Source organism: Crocodylus porosus, unplaced genomic scaffold, assembly GCF_001723895.1.
Source record: "Crocodylus porosus isolate Cpor-Errol unplaced genomic scaffold, CroPor_comp1, whole genome shotgun sequence".
Classification (NCBI taxonomy): domain Eukaryota; kingdom Metazoa; phylum Chordata; order Crocodylia; family Crocodylidae; genus Crocodylus; species Crocodylus porosus.
Window position 1 is genome coordinate 29,765,625 of NW_017728886.1, and position 9,132 is coordinate 29,774,756.

Here is a 9,132-nt window from a genome sequence, read left to right on the forward strand (position 1 = left end):
GGGGGGGGGGGGGGTTATAGAGGGAGGGCAAGACAGGCAGGGCCCAACACAGTCCTGCACCAGAAAGAAGTTTGACCTGACCCCATGGAGAGGGAAGGGGGAGTGGCCAGGCCTGCAGAGAAGGAGGGGGCTTCGTCCAGCCCTAAAAGGTGGAAGGGGGCATGGCCCCACCCTGTGGGCAGAAGGGGTATGGCCAGGCCCCAACCCAGCCCTGAAGGGAGAGAAGGGGATATGGCCTGGCCCCAATGCAGAAGTGGGGGGAGCCTGGCCTGGGCTCACAGGGAAAGGGGGTGTAGCTTGGCTCCAACCTGCCACACAGGGCATGGGGTTTGCTGATCTGGCAACTGGGGAGGGTGGACATATTAACGGCTACCATTCCCCTGCTACCAAATTTCCCAACCTGTGGGGAGACCCACAGACCAGATGTGATGGCTCCACAGGCCACATTTGGCCCAAGGGCCAGAGGGTGATCACCATCGGTATAGGACATGAGAGAACCTAGCTGCCTTTAACCCTACTACTTTCCCTGCTCGTCAATATTTCACTAATTGTAACAGCCCCCGAGTGCCAACAAAATCAAACCAAAGTCAAGAAACACGCTAAAAAGAAAAACAAAACACCTAATTGACACTTTTCCCTATAACTTCCTGATATCTGAAATTGAAAAAGGACTTTATACTTTTAGAAAAAGTATTTCGGGTGTTTTTCTTTTCAACACCTGCACCTTCTTGCGCATCTATACAGTAAATTTACCTTGATTCAAAAACTCTGTGTACTTTATTATTGGAACTGTAACTACTAATTTGCACCCTCATTCACCCATGCTACGTATTTAACCTGAGTGCTCTCTAGGTCCAGTCATGCTGGTTCTAGTTTAGGAGGCAGTTTATCTGCAGCAATGCAACATGCTTGGGGAAGCCTCTTGGGAGCACAGTAATTTTACTGCAAAGCCATGGACTTTCTGGGGTCCCAGGATACATCTATACTGCTACTCTGACCCCTATATACCTGAGCTCAAGCCCTAATCTATTTTAAATCTCCCTTCCACTTGTCTCCAGTGGCCGCCCAGCCCACCCCTGAAAGCTCACCTCATCCGAGCCTGAGGCCAAGCTGCCATCTAACTTGCCAAATACAATGTATCCAGAACTCTCACTGGAACTAATCCAGGAGGCAAAGGAAATGTGGTAGTGGCCCTCCTACATTGCACTACCCATAGTTAGAGTGCAAAACAGGAGAGAAGTAGTGAGTGTGATTCCTACAGAGGCTAAATTCAAGTCTCCTATTTTTTAGGGGCCCCACAGGCTGGACAGAATAGCCTGGCAGGCCAGATCCAGCCCGCAGGCCATATTTTGCCCACCTCTGCAGAGGAGGACCCATTCACCTTTTGTATTAAATGACGTGCCCAAGAGAAGGAACAAAATCTGTCCCAAAATGCTTGTTATAATTATGAGTATGTTATAAAATACTTGCATTATGATTTTTAAAGATGTAAATATGCCAGGGGTTGGGAAGTGGATACATGTTTTATAAATACAGATATAAATAACTAAATAGCCTAGCATGCAGATCCTTGCATTCTAATTATTTGCAGATTCCAAAGGAACATCATAGGGGAGTACATGGCAGGATACACTGCATATTAGTATAGTTAATAAATGTAATTTTTGACTTTTTAGGGTAAATACCAAATTTTGTAAAAATTGTAAACCTGGTGACCATAAATAAAAAATCTTGTGCTACCTCTGATCTTGCGTATTTGTTTTGTGTGGGTCTCCCCAAAACAGCCCCCCAGCCCTGCTTGTGCCCCTTTCTCCCCACCCAAAGCCCTGCTCCTCAGCCCTGCCAGAGGGGGCCCCCAGCTGCCAGGGTTATGGGGCCAGGCACCCAGGTCTACAGCTCCCTGTCTGCCCCCAACAGAAGGCAGTGGCTGCTGCAGCAGGAGCATGAGCCAGCTCCCCCACTACTGTTGCCTGTTGTGTGCTGTGGACTTGGGCAGTGGGTGGGGCCAGCTCTCCATGGCAGCATGCACTCCCACAGGGCAGGGGAGACCTGCACCCCCCACATTTGTGTGAGGGGCAGGGGCAGGGCAGGTGTGCTCTGTGGGCTTGTGCTCCTCACCATGTTGCCCTCTCCACCAGCCTTTGCAGAGCAGCATGTAGAACCGGGCACAGCAGGGCAGAGCAACTAAGCGCATGAAAGCTGTGCTGCTCCAAGCTCCCTGCTGCTCTGGCCACACTTCCCCTGCAGGTGGGGGCAGCAGCGAGGGGCACAACACTGTGCTGCTGCCCACATTGCCCTTGTGCAACCGTGTGCTGTTCTGCCCCTCACTGCTGCACCTGCCTGCAGAGAAGTATGGCCAGGGCAGCGGGGAGCTTGGAGAGGCAGATAACTTTTGTGCATCTCACCACTGTGCCCTGCCACACCAGGTTCCACACACTGCTCTGCAAAGGCGTTGGGGAGGGCAGCACAGTGGGGAGCATCGCCAGCACCTGCTGCCTCCCAGAAGCCCGGGGCTGGGAGGCAGCAGCTGTTTGCAGCCTCCCAGCTGCAGCCAGTGCAGGCTCTGGGTAGCTGCTGCCAGCCATGGATCCTGGGCTGGTTGCAGGAGGGTTTGCATCCTCCCAACCACCTTCTCGGAGAAGCCCAGGCCCCATGGCTTTCAGCAGCTACCCAGAACCTGGGCAGGCTGCAGCCAGGAGGCTGCAAACAGCTGCTGCCTCCCCACCTCAGCTGTCTCCTGGCCCCAGGCTCCAGGAAGGCAGCAGGTGCTGGCACTGCACTGACTGGAGCTGGGGCTGAAGCAGGGAGGTAGCAGCTGTTTGCAGCCTCCCAGCTGCAGCCAGCCCAGGCTCTGGGGTAGCTGCTGCCAGCTGTGGTGCCTGGGCTGTTTGCAGCAGGGCTTGCAACCTCCCAACTGCCTGCTGGGAGCAGCCCGGGCTCTGTGGATGGAAGCAGCTGCCTAGAGCCCAGACTGGTAGTGGTGTGCCAAGCAAAATGACCTCGAATGCCAGGCTTGGCACATGTGCCAGGGGTTGCCAACCCCTGAATTGTATATGTACAAAGGTTTAAGTTGTTTTATTGATATATTTTCAATTTTAAAGCAATTTGGAAGCCTACCAGTGCTCCAGCTGTTATAATAAAGTAAATTCTAAATAACTATATATTTTGTCATTTGCTTTTTTTTTTATCAAGGAAAAATCAGAGCTCCCTCTACCCACTTCACTCACCAGGACACAGGTCTAGCTGCCACTGCCCCCACAGCTGCTTTGTGGTGCTAAGAATCTCTGATATGCTGATGCCCTGCCTTGCTGATGCTGTTGCCCCGCACTTGCAAGCCACAGCCCCCCCCCAGCCTTGCCATTGCCCCTCACTCCTGACCTTCATCCCCCTGGCTTTGCTGATGCCCCTCACTTCTGACGCACAGCCCCCTGCCCCCCTACCACAGGGGGCCTCCAACTGTCCCCCACCCTGCCTGGCCCTGTGCAGATTCACAGGACTCCAGCAGGGGGAGAGGGGATATAGGGAGAAATTTGCCTCAGGGTCTGTGGTAGGCCAGCATCTGGCCAAACGCTGCCCCTACTCTGGCTACAGAGCAGAGGAGAGGGGCCAGCCCACCTCACGGGAGCACAGAGCAGAGCTCCACCCAATCCAGGGAGCTTGCCAGGATGCTGGGAGAATCTGGTTTAACTTAAACCAAGAAGGGGTCTGGGTACTGTTGATGCGTAGGGGGTGTTTGAGGGTACACATGCACCCCCTGAGCTTGGCGGTGCACCCCCTGCAAAAAGCGCCACCAACGCTGCCAGCAGTGCCTGTGGGTGGTTGCCACTTGCCACTGGCCACTGCCAATGCTGCCAGTGGCGTCTACAGGTGGTCGCCAGTCAGCAATCTCCACCCCACCCGCCTGACACTGCCGCAGCCGCCTGTCGGAGCTTGCCGCTCACCAGCACCATGCTCCCACCACTGTTGACTGTGGGAGATCACCATGCACTCCCAGCCTCCGGGGGCACACAGCATTCATGGATCTGGAACAGACGTTGTATAAATTGGTTTGACCCAAATCAGTTAAGTCTGATACTATGTTCTACCAGATTTATCTCAAACCAATTTTGACCATTTTCAAACTGGTTTATGGCACACTGAATGTCTGTCCTGTTGCAGGTTTAAATCAGTTTCTGATCACTTAAACCAGTTTATCTGTAATGTCCATCCCTAGCCCTGGACTCCTCCCATCTCTGGCAGGCTCCTGTCTCCTCTCTGCACCCCCATCCCCTCCACACACAGACACCTGCCTCACATAGCCAGACAGTCCTTAAGCCCTGGCCCTCTGACTCCCACCCCCACATAGACTTACCTGTATCCAGCTGCTGAAGTTACCCTCACCACCCTGCTTGGCTGTACGTTGGGCATGTGTGTGTATGCATGCACATGTACATGGCATCCCCTGCCTCCAGTCACCTTCCCCCGCTCCCCCCAGCCCCAAGCAGCCCCTTGTAGGCTGGAAGGCTGCCAGCCTGCAAAGAAATCCTGCGGTTTCCTGTGGGTTTCTCATTTAAAGGGGAAATCCATGGTTTTCTCCTTTAAAGGGGAAAATCCCTGTTTTTCCATAGCAAACAGAAAACCCAGATCCCTGATTCATGAGTAAAGAGAGGGAGAAGTTGAATGGAGTTTCAGAGTAACACTTCAGTGATTCACTGTATTGGTGAGCCTAAAAAAGGGAGGTCAGAACAGAGAATTCACTCAAATGACCGATTATTCCTAATATTCATCTGGAAAGGATTGCATTAACTAAACATGTTATGGTATTGATATCTTTGGTGTACACTACAATACAAATAATAAAAAAGAAAACAATTTTCACAATTTTGGCCCTGATCCTGCATCTGGAATTGTACAGGCATGGGTTCCATGCATGTGGAATGATCAGCCCATGCAGTCTTATAACCTAAAGGTGGAGCTTAAAAGTGATCATTACAACATTTCAAATAATTGGCCATAGAAACTTGCCATAACTATAAAGAAAAAATGAAAACTCTGAACAAGATGTAATTGTAGAAAAAAAGGCAAAAGAAACTTCCGTATCATGACTAACAGGGGTTTTTTTTAGACCTGAATATAGACTATAAGTACTCCATATGCTGTACAAGCTAGTGGTTTTATAGACTTATTTCCATCAAGGTGATAAAAACAGACTAGATCAAAACAACAAGGAGCTGTAGCAACAACATGTATTCATAGGAAAAAGCTAAACAAAGCACCGAGAAAATCCCCCTGCCATGTATACTTCTTCAAAAATGCATTGTGTAATGTGTAAATGCATGTTTTCCTGAACCAAATAATACAATGCCCATGCATAAAAAGGAAGGCACTCACTCGCATAGAAAATGAAAGTTTTGTTCTCTGGAATGTTTCATAATTTGGATAGGTTGATGTGAAATTGTCTAACCACATGGTGATCATAAAAAAGTAGAAAGGAAAGGGACATCCTAAATTGATAATATTAATGATCATGTCACTGCAACACAAAATGATAGCAGAGGAATAATCATGAAGGTGTTCTGGGCTACTGCACCTCCTATCAACTGATTATTTAATCAAATTAGAGTGACGACAGTAACACCTGTGGGGTTTGGGAGACAGTGGAGTATTGGAGCCACCCAATTAGCCCCTAAGGTTTTACATGCCCAACAGACCAGAGAGTTGGCCAGAGAGGCCCAGGCATAGTAGACTGGTATGGTGCCAAGGAACCCCAGCAGGGGTCCAGTTAGACTGGGGCCACACAAAGGCACGTGGGCAGCCTCCCCATTACTATTATTATTCCATCAAGAAGTGGCAGGGCAGAAGGAAAGGTGCCCTAGTGGCAGAGCAGGGCACAGTTATGGAGCAACCATGGGGCATCACAGCCACCCCTGGAACCCCAATGAGCTACAGGCTGGCACTTGACAGACAGCACAACAGATATTTCCTGAGACGTACAGTTTGAGTAAGATGGGCAAGACACGTTGCAGTAGTTTAAACAATGACAAGCTAGGTTCACAAATGGAACATGTGCCTAAGAGTATCTCTAAATGGAGCAAGGCAGCACTGTCCCGAAGCAACCTGTGTTAGCTTCACACATTCCAGCTCCAGAACCAGGAGCAGTATGGTTGTATTCATGTAACACTGGATGCAGGCTTATTGTGGTAATGGAAACCCTGCCTAGAACCTCATCCTGGAGTCATTCCAGAAGCCATCCCTGCCTTTCCTATAAGTCCTCATCTGGGCTAAATGTCCAGTAGCTGTTTCTGGGACTGGTAAATCTAGGTGCACACCTTTCACTGGCAGCAGGGCAAACAGTTAGGGCTCAAATGGGCAGAAGAATCCTAAAATGGATCAATGGACACTAAGCTCCAGGTGCCTGGTGGAGGATTCTCTTTGGACAACAGTAGGAGTCACACAGCTGAGTTAGCAGGCACTGTGGGGCAGATGCAGCACCCTCCAGCTGTCAAGCCTCGGTTCTCTGATGGGTAAAGGTTGCAGTGTCCCAGAATGTGCCCCCTGCTACTATGCACCTCAGGTTGCACATTAAATTATTTTGCGTGGACAATCTATTGGTATCAACAGTTTCCACTCTCCCAGTACTTCACCGTCGTCAACTAACCCTTCACAAAATGACTCACAGCAAGAATTTCCTAGGTGGTGCCAACAGACCTGAGAAGCTGGAATCCAGGAGCCAACCATCTTCATACAAGCAGCCTAGGTGTGATAGTCGCATGTTTTTCACTTGGCAATGGGAACATGAGACAACATGACCAGGCAGCCCTATTTATTAGGGAGGCCTCACCTGCCTCAATCCAAGGAGGCCCCTGTAAAAGTCAGGGTAAAAAAGACTCTCTTCTCACTGACCCCTGGCTGGTTTCCCATGATCAGCAGGATCTCCTTTTTAAGTGGGAGAAACAATCACAAAAATGGACAAAACCTGACAAACTGGATGCTGGAACATTTGTACACTACTTGACTTAAAGGAAAATTTAGCTCACAGAACTGCATTAGTAGCAAAAGAGCTACACAGGCATCAAATAAATATTTCTGCCTTATCCAAGACTAGACTAAACAACAGTGGTGTGTTTAGAGAAAAAAAATCACTTTCTACTGGTCAGGTTATAAAGCAGACCAAAATGCCAGCCTACGTGGGGGTAGGACTTGCAGTAGAAAACTCTATCACTCCTTTCCGCCACTGGTAAGACCCTTTGTAAGCTGTGGTTGAGAAGGCTCCATGTTATTGCAGATGATGTACTCCTGAATCCTATGGGTTTTTTTTCTAACATCATGCAGCGCTGCTGCTGTGATATTTACCCTATACCAGTTACAGAACAAAGCTGCTGAACAACAAATACTCCTGTACATTGCATTTGTCAGCTTTAGTAAGGTGTTCGACTGGATGCTTTGCTCTCTGCTGTCTTCTTGCAAACTTCAGCTGCCCAGACAAACTAATTAACCTCATCCACTGCTTCCATGACGGCATGCAGGCCCATGTATCAGTGGATGCCAACTCATCTGATTCCTTTCCCATAGTCCATGGAGTTAAACAGGGCTGTATCCTTGTCTCTACATTATTTACTCTGTTTTGGCTGGAGTGCTAGAAGTTGCCACATGTACTACCACTACTGGTGTCACCCTACAACACGCTTTGATGCCAGACTTCTAAACATCTGCCGACTCAAGGCCAAAAGCAAATCCCAACAAAGTGAAGTAAAGGATCCCAACAAAGTATACGCTGGTGATTCAACATTTCTGAGAAAGATCTGCAACATTTATTGAATTCCTTTGCCCATGCTGCATCCCTTTTTGGCCTCTGTAGTAATGTAAAGATAACCAAAGCCCTGTACCAACCACCTCCCAGCAGAAGCCTATCACCCTCCACCACCATCAGAAATAAAATTGAATGGAAGCCAAATAAACAACATCAAGTCCTTTTGCTAGCTAGGTAGCACAATTACTGATGACAAAAAAATTGACAAAGAACTTTCAGCATGCTTAAAGTCATCTGCCTCAGCTTTCAGTCACCTACAAAAAAAAAGACTATGGACAAGATGGGGGTGTTAAAGTGTCTACAAAATGCCAAGTTAACAGAGCTGTGGTGTTCCCTTGTCTTCTATACTTGTTAAAAAGACCTGCCCCCTTTATTGTCACCATATCAAAAAACTTAACTGCTTGCAAACACCACCACCTACACAGCATAATGGGTATTAAATGGTCTGACAAAATCACCAATAATAAAGTAATATGACTGGCAGCCATGCCAAGCATGGAAGCCATGCTAGCACAGAGGTAAATAACTTGGGTTGGCTATGTCATACATATGGACAACAATCGACTGCCTAAGAGAGTTCTGTACACTGAATTTGAAAAAGGCAGTAGGAAAGTTGGCCACCCCAAACTTTGCTACAAGGACTGCATTAAGCAGCACATACAGTCTGCTGGCTGGACTTAACGTCCTGGGTGGATATGGCCCATGATAGGCAAGCTTGGCGCTCCACTACAAAGGAAGCAGAATGAACATCAGAACATCGTTGTGCTACCTTGGCCAACAGTAATTATAGTTCATGGGCATAAGTGCTGCTGGGCTACAACATCTGCACAGGCCATGAGTGCTCTGAGCACCTGTCTCTTGCTGTTGCTGCCACTGGCAGCAGGGGCTGTGTGCTATGTTACCTGTCAGCTCCATGTTCTTGGGGGAACCCTGATACAGGACACAGACTGTTTGACTCACAAAAACTCTCCCCCCCAACCCCCCAACCTAAACAGAAAACCTGAAGCAGAGGCTGCAGTAAATTCTGGGATCAACGAAGCATGGGAGTACTGCATGATAAGGAAGCTGTGTTCCAAATGCTAATCGACCCCCACACCCAGCTCAGCATTTATCAGACCAGTTCTAATCTGGATTTACAAAGGACTTCCCCACCCCCCCCACACCAGTTCTAATCTGGATTTACAAAGGACTTCCCCCCCCACCACACACACACACAACTCTAAGCAAAAGTAAGTTTAATAGGCATCTCGGGCCGTACATTCCCCGGTCCCACTATGGGAGGCCTATGTAAACTTAATTGGCTACAACTCGGTTGCTGGGTTAGGAAATGCTGAGGCAATAGA

At 48.8% G+C, this 9,132-nt stretch overlaps 1 protein-coding gene and 1 long non-coding RNA gene across 2 annotated transcripts in view; one reads left to right on the plus strand and one right to left on the minus strand.

The window, feature by feature from the left end:
- The window catches only part of LOC109307789, a 7,863-nt gene extending 1,055 nt beyond the window's left edge, over nt 1-6,808 (plus strand). The window contains exons 2-3 of the long non-coding RNA XR_002100361.1: nt 1,452-1,454; nt 6,797-6,808. This is a non-coding gene — a long non-coding RNA (uncharacterized LOC109307789). The remainder of the gene's footprint in view (nt 1-1,451; nt 1,455-6,796) is intronic.
- GPR158 (G protein-coupled receptor 158) overlaps nt 1-9,132 on the minus strand; it is a gene marked incomplete at its 5' end in the record, with an annotated part of 371,372 nt that overhangs the window by 125,309 nt on the left and 236,931 nt on the right. The window lies entirely within an intron of this gene.